Source organism: Pteropus vampyrus, unplaced genomic scaffold (genome assembly GCF_000151845.1).
Source record: "Pteropus vampyrus isolate Shadow unplaced genomic scaffold, Pvam_2.0 Scaffold115, whole genome shotgun sequence".
NCBI classification, from domain to species: domain Eukaryota; kingdom Metazoa; phylum Chordata; class Mammalia; order Chiroptera; family Pteropodidae; genus Pteropus; species Pteropus vampyrus.
The window spans coordinates 5,604,125-5,619,188 of NW_011888896.1; the positions used below are offsets into that span (position 1 = coordinate 5,604,125).

At 41.9% G+C, this 15,064-nt stretch overlaps 1 protein-coding gene and 1 long non-coding RNA gene across 7 annotated transcripts in view; one reads left to right on the plus strand and one right to left on the minus strand.

Annotated features, from left to right (window-relative positions):
• The window catches only part of LOC111743504, a 59,162-nt gene that overhangs the window by 12,446 nt on the left and 31,652 nt on the right, over window positions 1-15,064 (minus strand). The window lies entirely within an intron of this gene.
• Window positions 2,421-15,064, plus strand: part of GNG12 (G protein subunit gamma 12) — a 211,790-nt gene continuing 199,146 nt past the window's right edge. The window contains exon 1 of one of the 6 annotated variants that reach the window (XR_002781738.1): window positions 2,421-2,614. The gene's annotated coding sequence lies outside the window, so the exon portion shown is untranslated. Of the gene's footprint in view, window positions 2,615-2,827; window positions 2,907-15,064 lie in introns of those variants that run through there. The other 5 variants (XR_002781741.1, XR_002781737.1, XM_023533921.1 and 2 more) reach the window with 5 other exon arrangements.

Here is a 15,064-nt window from a genome sequence, read left to right on the forward strand (position 1 = left end):
GCTGTACCAATTTGCAGTCCCACCAGTAGTATATGAGGGTTTCTTTATCTCCGCATCTTCTCCAGCATTTGTTATTACTTGTCCTGTTGATTATAGGTGTGAGATGGTATCTCATTGTGGTTTTGATTTGCATTTCCCTAATAGCTAGCGATGTTAGAAATAACTTTGAAAACCATCTACATATAAGGTTTTTTATTTGAATTTAAATTTTAAAATGACTAAATAGCTGGAGCAGTTGGCACAGTGTTGGCACATAGTTGATTATTTACATAACATCATCATCAGTTTTCTGTTTTTCTTATTTTATGATTAATTCTCATTATTTTAACTCTTTGAATGTTATTTATAATATTGCAGGGAGCATTCTTCCCCGCTCCCCACCCCAAAACAAAACTCTTTTCTGTATACCAGCAAAGAGAGAAGGAAGGTTTTTAGGCATGTTTTCCAGTGAGAGTGAAGTAGATATTCTACCTCGTTTGTGGCCAACCCACCTCCATCCTCTTGCCAATGAAACCAAGTACAGGACACGTTCAGCTCCATTCGCTTAGCCATAGTCTGGAGTGAGCTGGGTCTGGTCGGGGTACAGCAGGAAAGCCAGGATTACTCACTGTACCAAATGCTCCAGCTGGAGCTTCTATATTGGTGGATGAGAAAAAGAGGAGAGGACCTGAACAGCCCAGTTTCCAGTCGGGTAGAAAGTTGGCAATTCTGATGCTTTATGCATGTACACTTAATTTGCTTCCCTGGTCCTTCTAAGTGGCAACTCGTTAACACCTCAAAGTCGATGGTTCCCATTTTACATTCTAATTGAATGTACATTAGCGTAATGGAATGTGTGCTATGGCTGCTTCTTTGGAAAAGGTGCCCTATTTAGTTAGCTGCTCTGGAAAAAAGAGGGAAATTTTTCTGGCAGAGTCAGGAAATAGCTACACACTGCTATTAAACACCTTAAAGTTTTAACTTTTCAAATGTGTTTATGTATGCTACAAATGTAACATTATATAATGTTGGACAGACATATTGTTGTTCTTATTTGGCAAATAAAACTAAAGTACAGTTATCACTTGCCTATAGTCTCACGACTCAATAAGATTGAGTCAGGGAATCCCATCTTAATGCCAAATCCTGAGTTCTCTCTACTATACCAGATAATTTTATTACATATGCTTATTTCCATATGGATCTAAACCAGAGGTTTACATCTACGCAGAGGAATATAATGATAGTATGACATACTAAGACCGCATAAAAAAGGTCATTAAAGGTAAGAAAGTGGTATGGTCAATGGCCTGAAACAATTAAAAAATATCCTGGAGAGTTGGCTCCTGGGTAGGCCAACTGTAGGAGTTGAGAGAGAAGGGATTCTTCCATTGAGATACCCTGGTACTGAGAGGGGAATTGCAAAGGGGAGAGCTACAAAAGTAGTCACAGGCAGCAGAGTTCTCTTCATCACAGGGCAGAAATCAGGGACAGCTGGGCAGAGGGGAAAAATTGGCTTCGTCTCTCACAATAGCATTCATCAACTGGTAGTAGCTGATGAGGATTCTGAGGCAGAGGCCAGGCTTAGCTAGAAAGAGTGCCATGATCAATTAGCAGTGTCTGCAGAGGTTTTTAGGAGGGTTTTGAAAGCTGTGGCTAAATGTTGGTCATCCCTGGGCAAGAGTCTCTGTCAGACATTCCCTCCAGGATGACAGGGTTGTCCTTTGAGCCATCTCACCAGAAAGGGCACGAAGGTCCCCATAAGTCAGACAGTCAAGAGATGATTACCACATAATCACCGCAGTGGCACTTAGTCTTGGATATTTACCTGAATCAGTAATGACATTTTACAAAAATATACACATTTGGGCTTCTCCACTATTATTCTCATTCTGTGGACCTAGAGTGGGACCCAGAATTAACATTGTTTAAAACTCTGAGGCCTATTTTTATGCATATTCATGATTGAGAAAAATGTGTAGCCTATTCTGTGCAGGGCATGATTACTTACTTGGTGTGTCTGTGTGTGTGTAGGTAAGTAGGTATGGGTGCTTCGTTACCTTTTCCTTACCCCTCTGATGAGGGAGGGAATCTTGCCCTGGGGTTCTAAGGGTATACAAACATACAACACCTGATACTGGACAGATGAGGCCTATGCTATTTTATTGTAGTTCCCATTACCTGCGGCTTTGCTTTTTGCCATTTTATTTACCTGAGGTCAAACATGCTCCAAAAATATTAAATGGGAAAATTCCAAAAACAGACAATTCATAAGTTCTAAATCGTGCACCATTCTGAGTAGCATGATGAAATCTCGCGAGGTCACACTGCCTCCCACCGAGGATGTGAGTCATCCCTTTGTCCGGCGTGTCCACGCTGTGTACGTCCCCTGCCTGTTAGTCACTTGGTAGCCATCTCAGTTATCAGATCGACTGTGGTGATACCGCAGTGCTATTCCAGTAACTCTTATTTTACTAAAATATGGCCCCAAAGAACAAGAGTAATGATGCCCGCCATTCGAATATGCCAAAGAGAAGCGGTAAAGTCTTTGTTTCCTTTAAGTGAAGAGATAAACGTTCTCTACTTCATACGGAAAAAATATATATATCACATGCTGAGGTTGCTAAGATCTAAGGTAAGAACAAATCTTCTATTTGTGAAATAGGGAGCAAGGAAAAAGATATTTCCGCTAGTTTTGCTGTTGTACCTAAACTGCTAAAGTTATGGCCACAATGCATGATAAATACTTAGTTAAGATGGAAAAGTCATTAAATTTGTGAGTGGAAGACATGACGTTGTGGTTCAATGATCCTCCTTCTGACATGTGGTCAGGTCAGTAGCAGCCCAACACTACGTCACAGAGCCGTCATTCACTCACTTCATCTCATCACGTAGGCACTGTATCATCTCATATCATCACAAGAAGGGTGAGTATAGTACAATACGGTATTTTAAGAGAGACCACATTTTCATAACTTTTGTTACAGTATATGGTTATAATTTTCTATTTTACTAGTTATTGCCATTAATCTCTTACTGTGCCTAATTTATAAATTAAACTTTATCATAAATATGTATGTGGGAAAAACAATACTTAGGGTTTGGAACTATTTTTAGTTTCAGCTTGGAACATAACCCCCATGGATTATGGAGACAACTGTGTTAGCTACGCAAACTCAGAGCCCAGCCAAGGAGGAGGCTGCACACCATGCAGGATCGCACAGAAGCTGCACTGGGGGGAGCAGAGTGAAAAGCGGGGTCTCTGGGAGGCAGGTTTTGTTGTAAAAAGAGGGTGATGTGATTCCTGTTTCCTGTGGGAGGATGTGATCAGACTGTTTAAATAATTCTGTGGGCTGTCAGGAAACTGAAACTCATTAGGTTGAAGACTGAGTGGGGTGCAGCTGTTTCTGCTGGAAAGAGAAGCTTTCCTGCTGGATGGGAGGCATACCTGCAAGAGCACTGAAACTCACAGTCAGGCCTTTGGGGCCCTACGAGTCTCAAAGATTTCAAGGCAGCACATGAAATTTTAGACTTTCCAATTCATGCAGCCGAGGGGGCATGGGGCACAGATAATAAAAGTGAGCATGACAGAAATCGTCCCCAAGAATCTGATGGAAACTAAAGTAAAGTAAGCAGACCAGTACCTACAATGATAAATGCTAGGATATGGGAATCAGGTGTTGTGGGGGCACATAAGTAGGACAGCTAAGATAATAATTTGGTTTTTGTTTTTGAAGGGAGAAGGCCAGGAGAAGTAACATTTAACCAGAACAGTGAGGGTTGAGAAGAACTGGTACTATCCAGGTCTTTCTGATTCCAATGCCCAGACTTCTCCCTCCACGGCACCAGAATGCCTTCTCCTTGGAGATGTATCACACTTATTAGCACAATGCTTTGCACATTATACAGACTCAGTAAATAGTTTTTGTATGAATTTATTCCTTAGAGCAAGTTTAAAGGTATGTGGTAAGGCTCAACTAAAAATAAGACAAATAATATTCATGTTTATCAAATTGAGAAAAATGAAGCTTTTTTTTTTTTTTTTTTAAATGGGCACCTTCTGTGTATTTGCAGTCATTCAGCTAGGTGCTGGGAATACAAAGAACAGACGTGGTCTCTGGCTCATTGAGGTTGTATTTCATTGGGGACACAAACAACAACAACAAAACCAACACAGAAAACAAATGGTGACAAGTGCTCCTTTAAAGGAAATGAACAAGGCATAGAGATAGAGAAAAATTAGGGAAGAGAGAGATACCTACTTTGCCTGGTGACAGTCGGGAGATACGATTTAGGCTGAAACTGAAAGTATAAGAAAGAGCCCTGAATGTTAAGAGTAGATTGACCACTGTTTCAGGCATAGTAACTAATATATGTAAGGATTTTTAGGTGACAGAAGCTTGGATTGTCTGGAAAAATGAAAGACAACTCATATATCAGGGATGCAGAGAGCAAAGAAAGAATGAACAAGAGGCAGCAGCAAAAGTTAGCAAAGATATACATACCATGATAAAGAGTTTGAATTGTTTTCTGAATACAATGGAAAGGTTGAAGAATTTTTAAGTAGAAGAGTGCCATAATCTAAGAATCTCTGTTCTGAGATCACTTTGGCTGATGTTGTGGTAGACGGATTATAGGTGGAGGGGACAAACAAGTAGTAAGCAACTGTTGAGGTGGTTATTAGTTATGGTAAGAGATAATGGTTGGTGACCCCATCCAATTGACAATTGAAGTGGGAGAACTCGATAACTTTAAGATATAATGTATTTTGGTGGTAGAATCAATAGTAATTGCTAGTGGATTGGGTGAGAGTGGGAATATGGAATCCAAAATGGTACCTAGGTTTCTGTCTCCAGCAAATAAGTTTACAGTGGTGCCAATCTCTGGAGATATAAAAGATTGCAGAAGAATGGAGTTTGGCAGGCAGCAATCAAGGGCTCTTAGGCCATCCAAAAATTAGTAACTTGGTTGAAGCCACAGAACTAGAGAGTGACAGAGCTTAAATTAGAATCAATCCTATGATTCCATCATATTTGTGAATAAATCATTACAAATTGCCATGGTTTAATCTTGGTAAAGAGGGAAATAAATTCATTATGACTTACAGGCAATAATATTAAGTTACAATTAAGCCTTTGCTCTTTTGAAAATAAACCTCAGAAAAATAAGAAAAAAAATAGGCAGAGAACTTATTGACCGATGTTTATGTGTACAAAACTTGCTAGGCACTTAGGAGATGACAATATTTACAAGACATGGCTCCTGCCTTCAAAAAGCTCACAGTGTAATTCAGCAGTTTTCAAATAATTGTGTACCAAGAGATACCTCTATTATATAAGAAAATAGTTCCAAGGGCAATCAGTTAAACAGGCAGATTTCTATATTGCAAGACTTCTCAGAGCCTTTAGTCAAATAATATATCTTGTAATACCTGAGAGGGGAGAAATATGGGGTACAGCACTTTCTAAGCTTATTTGACCAAATAACATTTATTTGGCAGATCTTTGTCTTATAACATATGTGTGTTTCATAGAACAGCATTTGGGAAAACTTTATCTAGTTGGGAATGTAGCACATTTTCTTTATCCATTCATTCACTGATGGACACAGGCTGTTTTCATGTCTTGGCTATTGTAAATAATGCTGCAGTGGTTGGGAGTACATATATCTTTTTAAGTTAGTGTTTTGTTTTGTTTTTTTGAAGTTTTTTGGGGGGAGAGTGTTTTTTTAAGTACCTAGAAGTAGAGTTTCTGGGTCATATGGCAGTTCTATTTATAATTTTTTGAGGAACTTCCATATTGTTTTCCACAGGGTCTACACCAATTTATAATCCCACCAACAGTGCACAGGTGTTTTTTTTTTTTCTCTACATCCTAGCCAACACTTTTTCTTTGTTAATTTATTGACGATAGATATTCTAACAGGCGTGAGATAATAATATCTCATTGTGTGTTTAATTTACATTTCCCTGGTGATTAGTCATGCTCAGTACTAAATCTTGACTTTGTCTAGAGTGTTTGGAACTTAAAGATATCAAGGAGACCACAGATGAGGACTCTCTCAAAGAAGTTCAGCTCTCATAGGCCCTAAGGAGCTCTTCTCTAGGGCAAATCTATTAGGAAGGCAGTGACACTGGGGCCATGGCTTTCCCCCATCAGGCCCTTATCCCTCTCGTTGCCCTCCATTTTGCCAGTTTCTAGTTTACAAACAAAGAAACTGAGGCATAGTAGGTTTTAAAAAAAATTGTCTACAAGTGTAACTACTAGTAAAAGGTGGAGCTAGGATGCAAATCCAGGTATTCAGCTCCTTCTCATGATTCATTTTGCCAAAACTAAGTGTGTAAGAGGGGAAAGGCCAGAAAGCGGAGCAGAGAAGGGATGGGGTCTCCCTCCGCCCCAGCCTCATTCTCGCCCTCGTGAAGGCTTGTTGGATCCTGGCCAGGCCTGTGGGAGAAAACGCATCTGGCATCCCAGAGAGTGCACTGTGATCTGGGGAAGCCCCAGGCTCTCTCCGATGTAGAGATTTCAGGCAGCTTTCCAGGGAAGTCACCATGACACAGAGGCCACCCTGATGTCATGCTTAATCATAATAGCAAACGTGTATTGAGTGCTTACTACATGCTGGATATTTACCTAAGCACCTTACATGTATTAACCTGTATAACCCTTTGACAGTTCTGTGACGGAAGTAATACTGTCATCATCCCCATCATTACAGATGGGGAAACCGAGGTACAGAGAGATCAATAAATATTCCCACATTTGCTTAGTCAGAAAGTGGTGGATCCAGGTTTCAAACTGTCACACTGTCTCCAAACCCCTGTTCTCCTCATCCTGCCTCTCCACACTGAGGGGACACCCTCTGAAGTTATGGCGATAGGTTCAAACCCTGGCTTTGCTGTGAAGCTTCAAGCATGTTACTTAATTTCTCTGGACTTGATTTTCTCAATCACAATAAAGAAGTACTTCCTATAATTGTTGGGAAATTAATGACATAAAGTGATTGAGGTGCCTGGCAAGGTGCCTGACATAGTAAGAATGCAATAAATGCTGGGGGGTTTTGCTATTGGAAGGATTTAAGGACTGATGTAAACCCCTTTGCTGATGGCTTCCTTCATGGCATATAGATCCAACCCAAGTGCCCCTCTGTGACCTGGAGAGTGACTGGGTGGGGTGGGGGTGGGGGTGCAAGGATGGGTAGGGATTGCAGGGGTGGAAGCAAGAGGAAAGCTTCCACTTAGGGCTCTGAAGCTTGGAGCTGGAGCCGCCAGAGAATATGAAAGGATCCAGCAGACCCCACCACTCAGCTTCTGCAAAAATCAAGATTTGGAAGGGAAGGAAGGAGAGAGAAACCGGACTGAGCCTGCAGAGGGGCAAAGCCAGCTGTGTCCTAACAACTACCCGTTGCTCTTGGCTCTCTGGGTAATCCTGGAGTCTCTGTTTCCCAGCTGATTCCTTCCAGAGCCTGGCACTGCATGTTCAAGAGGCTACTTTTCACACCCAGCCCCATGGGCAGCTGCAGCCTCCAGGTTGGTCTGAGCTGGTTCGCCTCTGGCTGTCAGGTCCCTGACCTTGGAAATTTCTCCAGTCTCCACTTTTTGCCTTCCCCAGACATCTCTGCCATCTCTGCCTCTGGAAGCCTCCCTATTGAAGGGAAACCACGGATGGACTGGCTGGAGATGCAGGTCTGTGGTCTGTCCACACCCACCCCAAGACATGACTATAGTGAGAGAGAGAAGGTTTCCCAGAATATTAGAGATCAGGAAACAAGTGCCCAAACTCGCTGAGTTGGAGACTAAGCCCAGTGTTATAATAACAATGTTAGCTGTTAACTGACCACCAGAAGCAGGGCTTTTACCTGGACCATCTCCAGTAAGCTTCGTAAGAACCCCATGAATCAAGTATTAGAACCCCCATTTTGAGTACAATGAAAAAGGCCAGGGAAGTGAAGTCTGACCCAAGACACACAAGGAGTTCGCTGCAGCCCTGAAATGTGAACCCAGGTCCCGCCAAGTCCACAGCCCTTGCTCTCAGGCCCTGTCTGTGCACTCAGCTCCTGGCGCTGGCCTCTGCTTGGCTCACACGTCTCAGTCCTGCCGTGACCACAAACCAAATATCAGATCTCGCCACTTGAATGAACTATACACTCCTAGTGAAATTGATTGTCAGTGCTTTTTAAAATCAGAAGCAAACAAGAAAACCTAATATCTCTAAAGGTTAATTAATTCAACTCAACCCGACAAATACTTTTAGAGTATCAGCTCAGTGACAGACACAGGTTTGAATGCTATAGGGAATGTGAAGGGTGAAGGAGGGAAGGATAGGGCCAGGAAGAGGGAATGAAATGAGAAAACGCTCAGTCCTTGTTCTCAAAGAGCTTTCTATCTAAAGGTGAAAACACCCAGTGATCAGAACTGGACCTAGACAAGTTTTTTAAATGACTTAGCTGGGTTAACAAAAAAAAAAAAAAAAAGTGGATAAAAATATTGTCCGAAACGAACACAAGCCAAGCTGACATTTCACTGGGCTCAAGTATCAGACAGTGACACACACACCCCAGTCTTCGGCTCTGCTCCACTTCACCATGGTAACCGCCGGGGCCCTCATCTGTCAGATGGTTTTTTATATCCTCTGAGTGTAGCCAGAGAGGAAAATATTCATAGATGGATAGCTGAAGTACCCTCACTCACTCTGTAGTCCAGAGACTCTGAACATGTCTCTCAAAATAAGCAGCACATCCTGAGAAATCCTACTGTATATCAGAAGATAGAGTCTGAAAGAGGTGCAGACAGAATCCCAAGTGTTCCAACCTGCGGGCAGACCTGGGCTGATGTATTCATTTGCTTGGGCTGCCATGAGAAAGTACCACAACTGATGGCTGAAACAACCATTTATTTTCTCACAGTTCCCGAGGCTGGAAGTCCAACTCCAGGTTACTCAACGGATTTGAATTCTTTTGACCGCTCTCCTTGGCTTTCAGATGGCCACCTTCTTGTTATGACCTCACATAGCCCTTCCTCTGTGCGTGTATCCCTGGTGTCTCTGTGTGTCCAAACTTCCTATTCTTATAAGGACATCTGTCCAATTGAATTAGGACCCATTCTCTTGGCCTTATTTTAACTTAATCACCTCTTTAAAGGCCCCATTTCAAAATTCAGTCACATTCCGAGGTACCGAGGGTAAGGGCTTCAACATAGGAACTGAGGGTGAGGGATCTAATTCATAACACCAGACATCACTCTAATCATTTTATTTCTAGTCCTTCATTTATTCCTCACAATGAGTCAAGGGTTAAGTACTACTATTATGTATTGAGAAAACAGTTGTTCAGAGAATTTAAGTTACTATCTCCAAGGTTCTATAGCTAGAAAGAGGTTGTATTAATTTTCTATCGCTGCTATAACAAATTACCACAAACTTGGTGGCTTAAAACTACACAGGTATATTATCTTACAGTTGTGTAGTCCGGAAGTTCAAAATGGGTCTCATTGGGTTCAAGTCAAGGTGTTGGCAGGCTGCATTCCTTTCTGGAGGCTCTAAGTGAGAATGTTTCCTCACCCTTTCCAACTTGTAGAGGCTGCCTGCATTCCTTAGCTCTCAGCCTCTTCCTCCATCTTGAAAGCCATAACCAGAAGGTAAAATTCTTCTCACACTGCATCGCTCTGACCTTTTCTGTCTTTTCACTAGACCATGAGCTCATCGTTGCCGGGGACTGTATTTTTCATCCCAGTAATCCCAGTGCCTAGCACAGTGCTTGCATATTGTAGGAACTCAATTAAGTTAAATAAATTAAGTAAAATAAATTAATTAAGTAAATAAATTAAGTAAATAAATAAATCGTAAAAGATGAATGAGTAAAGCAGGCAAAGAAGAAGCTGGATTCTCCCTGGTTCTCCCACTATTCTACTATGAGAGCTGGAGAAATTTATCTCACTTCTCTGGAGTTCATCTTTTTCATCTGCACTATAGAGTTTTGTCTAATCTTGAATATCTATGCCAACTCTAATGTCTTCTAATTCTCAGCCAAGTTACCAGCAGCTCCTGCTTTGTTTTTATTTTTGTTTTCCTATTTCACAAAGGCTCCAGTTCCCTGCAGCTCCAGGAGCCTAATCCTTATCACTTGTCAGTCACATCGGTCACCACATTGTCGCAGATCCATTCCATACTTTCTCATCTTTCCCAGATTACTTCCTGGCCTGTGCTCAAGCCATTAGCTCTGCCCTCCTCAGCAAGCTCTTTTCATCATCAGAGCCTCAAAGCAATTTTCTTCCTTTGTGAAATGCTCCCAGACACTCCTGGCCCCAGAGCTCTCTCCTGTCTTGGCATCGATCACCATAGCGCTCAGAGAACAAAGCTTAAGTATCACTGCCTCAGGAGTAGAGGGACAAAGAGGTTATTCATTAATATAACAAATATTTGTTTTCCTGTATTCCACTAGTTGCTGGGGATACAATTATGAGCAAAATACATGTAGTCCCCGCCCTGAGGAAACCCGTGTATCTACATATTCTGGATAATAAAACTATAACATAAGGGGACATCTCAAACATCACTTAGAGGGTAGAAAAGGATAGGAGAGACAATTATAAAGGGGTATCAGGAAATTTTTAGGGGTGATGATACATCAGCATCTTGATCATGATGAAGCGTATACATGTGTCAAAACATCAAAATGTATACTTGAAATATGTACAGTTTATTACATATCAAGTCTATCTCAATAAAGCCATTGAAAAAATTAAGTTTTTCTGATCAAGATGAGAAATTCACTGTGTGTCGAGAGGTGAGTAGGGAGAAGGAATGAGGCTTTTTAAAGAGAGGAACGGAAGATAGACCCGTTAGATATTTATCATCTTAAATATCAGAACATAGAAATCATTTAGATCCACACTTCCAGTTTCCATCTGGGAGTCTCAGGACCAGCAGTTACAATGGTTTTCCTGAGATATAACTCTTTTCTGGTCATTAACACTATGAATAACAACTACCATCCTTTAGGCAACCACTGAGAACCATGCCCTGTAAGAGGTGCTTGAAGTCCATTATCTCACCCATCCTCATAATTTTCCTTCTAAGTAGACATCATTATTCCCTTCTACGAGGAATGAGAAACAGGCTCAGTTAAATACCTTTCTGAAATCCACAAGGCTAGAAAATTGAAGCGCTGTTATTTAAACCCAGGTCAGTCTGAATCCAAAGACAGAGTATTTTTCATGTTAATAAAACCTAGCATTAATAATTACCTGCAAAGCATTTTGATTTTCCATATGAGGCAAAATTATTATATAAATCTTATAGAACACAGGGCCTTTGACGGTGAAGAAAATGTTTCGGAACTAGATAGAGGTAATGATTGTACATTGTGAATATGCTGAATGCCTCTGAATTACACACTTTAAAAAGTTAATTTTATGTTATGTGAATTTTACCTCAACAAAAACCAAGTAAACAAATTTTTAACTTTAGTTAAGGAAAAACACATATCTTTCTTCATCATTAAATTTAATAAATGCAGTTATCATTTCCAGCCTGTTATTTTATTAACAGAGCCATTATTTTGAAAGTCCTTTGGAAATGCTTTTTTTTTTCAAGCTGTAGAAAATGATATATGACAAATGAGAGCACATTAGCAGTACAGAAGGTATGGCAGAGAAAGCTCATTGTTGCTGTAGTTAAAAGGTTGTGAGGAGTTGGGGAGGCTGGGCATTTTCTCACCATATATCTCCGGTGAGCCTCTTTGCTTCTTGATTTTCTTAAAATGAGTATAGTACAACCTGCTCTGCTCACCTTAAAGTCTTATTGTGAGGCTCAAATAAGAGATTCAGCTGGAAGCTTTTTGTAAGTCTAAAAAGCTAATCAAAATTGAGGCATTATTATTGTCATCCGAAACAGTCTAATTTAAGGGAAAGAGCTCCTATGTTATGCGGCTGCTGGTAAGGAGCGGAGAGGATGCTCACAGAGCGTCTAATGAGGTAGTAGTGAATCTGGACCGGCTCTGTGACTCATGCGGCCATTATATTATGGCAGAAGTCATACTGTGCCAGTTTCTAAGCTTAACACTTAAAAACCCAGCACCTTCTAATTCCTGCCTCTTCCTATCTGTCTTGGAGAAGCCAGTCACCACATAAAAGGTCTGACTATCCTGAGGCTGCCATGCTATGTGGAAGCCCCAAGCTAGCCACACAGAGAGGCTGGGTAGAGAGGGAAATTGATGCTGTTCTAGCCATTCAAATCCAAGCACTGGCTATGTGAGCGAAGAAATGATTTTAGATATCAGTAGATGTGATGTGGAGAAAAACCAAGGAACCCAGTGGGAAGTCAGGACTAAGACTCCAGACATATAGCACCAGTAGAACTATCTCAGCTATCACTAGTTCTTGGGGTCACCCCATCTGAGACCCCAGTCATTGCGGAGTAGAGATGAGCCATCCCTACCGTGCCCTGCCTAAATCCTTACCCTCAGAGTCATAAACATAATAAAAAAGTTGTTTTAACTCCACTGACTTTTGGGATGGCTTATTACGCAGCAATAGATAACTGGGACACCAAGAGAAGGGAGAGATGATGGACCATGGAATCAGGCTGAATTTGATTCCAGGCTCTTGCGCTTACTTACACATCATGTGATCTTTGACACTTTAATTAGATCTCTGAGCCTCACTGTTCTCATCTATTCAGAGAGAGCAATCACACCTACGTTGCAGGGTTATTGTAAGGAATATAGAAAATGTATGCAGACTTGTAGACATGTATTAGCACTTCATAAGTGGTACCTGTAATAGTTATCATTTTAATTCTTGCTAAACTTTCAGTCCTCACACATGAGAAAAATGGAAACATTTTGGGAAACATATCTGCAATTAATTTTTAGTTTAATTCTGCTAAATCCAAATAGGTGCCAGACTGATTTTCTCATCAGAGTCCCTTCCTCAGAACTGTGCCCTGTTGAGAGCTGCTTTTCTCTGGGGGGTGCCACCTCCCTTTTTCCAATTGTCCGTTTTTTCATTTCCCTTTGAATCTGGGGCTCTGTGTTGGATATCCAGGGGCTCGACGCCACAGAAGGATTCCAGAGTTAGGGACTATAGGTCAGGATGACAGTGTGGGGGTTCAGTCCTTTCGACCTTCCTAGCTAATTAAAGTCCTGACTCAGAGTCTGGCAGAAAGCATGAGGTTTTGATTTGTAGCCAGCTTCAGACTAGGCACTTTGGGCAATCAATTCCTGTACTGCCACCATCAGACCTGGCTGGGGTCTACCTGGGTCTTTGGTGGCTCTCTGAGTGCCGGATATTGCCCTCAGTTTCCCGGCTCTCCTCCTCCATTTGCTTTGCTTTCTCCCACCATAGCCACTGCCAGGCAGGGGGCCAGGGTGGGAGTGTGGGCTGACAGCCTCCCTCCCAAGTCTCTTTAATTTCCTGTCCCTCCAAATCCAAGCAGCCTCTTAGGACCTGTTTAGAATGACTGATTTATCAGTTGCAAATACCAACAGCGGGATCACAGGGGATCATGAGCAGCCGGGCTAGAAATTGGAAACGTGGCTTCTTTATAAATGTTTCAATTAACTAGATAATTTTCCTCATTTCTTTTTTCCCCCTCCTGTAACAAAGTACGCATGGGGAAAAGATGAGCAGCTGAGAGAACAGAGAGACCGCTCCCCTCTTGGGCACCAGGCCTTGTATGCCATCACCACTTGAGCGACCCGGTGGCCCTGAGCAGTCAGACCCTCTACACTCTCAGATAAGAGGTGTCACAGTTGGCCTCTGTTCTGTGAAACAGCTGCCGGAGCACTGCAGTCTTGACATTTATTTTCCTATCTTCCCGTAAACACAGTAACCCCTTAATTAGTGCCCAGCCGGCTCTGACGTCAAACAGCGGCCCTCCTGTGGGCAGCAATCCACTTACCGCCAGCTTAAACGAGTCTGGTTTCCAGGAGAAATTGGTGCCCCCAGATGTTTTTCTCTTTCTGGAAAGAAAGAACCAGAAGGAAGCCCCAGTAGTGAAAAGAGGAACATGCTCACACCAACAGACCAGAGCTCATTTACTCAGGAGCTGCTGACCTTTCACACAGGCCCAATGAGTAGCAGAGAGGCCCATGCAGGGTTGCCGCAGGTGGCCGCAGGTGGCTTTTCCCTCTACGTCTTCAGGAATAGAACTCACATTGATGAACCAGCTGCTTTAGAGAGCCCTATTATATGTGCCTGCTGCTATTCCCATTTCCTAGAGGAAGAAACTAAGGCTCAGAGACATTTTAACCACATAGCTTGTATTAATTTCAGTACAAAAATTACTATAAAACAATTACCATAAACTGAGTGGCTGAACACAACAAGAATTTATTCTCTCACAGTTTTGGAAACTAGAAGTTCAAAACCAAGGTGTCAGTAGGGCCATGTTTTCAGTGAAGGCTTTTGGGAAGAATCAATAAATGCGTAACTGGCAGTAGTGGTGCCCCATCCAGATCCCCATCTCCACCATTTTAGTGCACTTTAACCTGACTTCCTCGGACCGGGTCCTGGCTTCTCTTGCAGCTGGAGCCTTCACTGCCACCCAGGAGGCAGAGAATGAATGCTCCCTGGGAGTAGCTGTCAGGGGTCAGGGTTTAAATATCTCTGTTCCCTTGTCCCAGGAGCAGAATGGCTTTGAGCTGCATGCTTCACATTGCTCGCAGAAGTTCCACAGGATGAAGCTCCAGCTGTCCACAGTGGTGGCTGGCTTGATTAAGTAGCCTTTCCTGACCACGTAGCCTCTCTCACACGCTCTAGTTTACTGCCCCTAGTTTATTCCCCATGATCCCCTTCATCTCCCAAATAAACGACTTGTCCCAGAGTTGGCTTCTGGGGAAGTTTAAACTAAGACAACGGTAAAGCTGTTATTATTATAATCATACACATATTTTTCATAAGACTATGTAATGGTTAAAAAGACTTCTTCACTCATGGACATGGACAATGAACTAGTGGTTACCAGAGGGGAGGGGGGTAAAGGGAGGGAGGAAAAAATTTTTTTAAATGTTAAAAAATAATAATAATAAAATGTCAATAAATAAATAAATAAATAAAATGCCAGCACCAAAAAAAAAAAAGACTTCA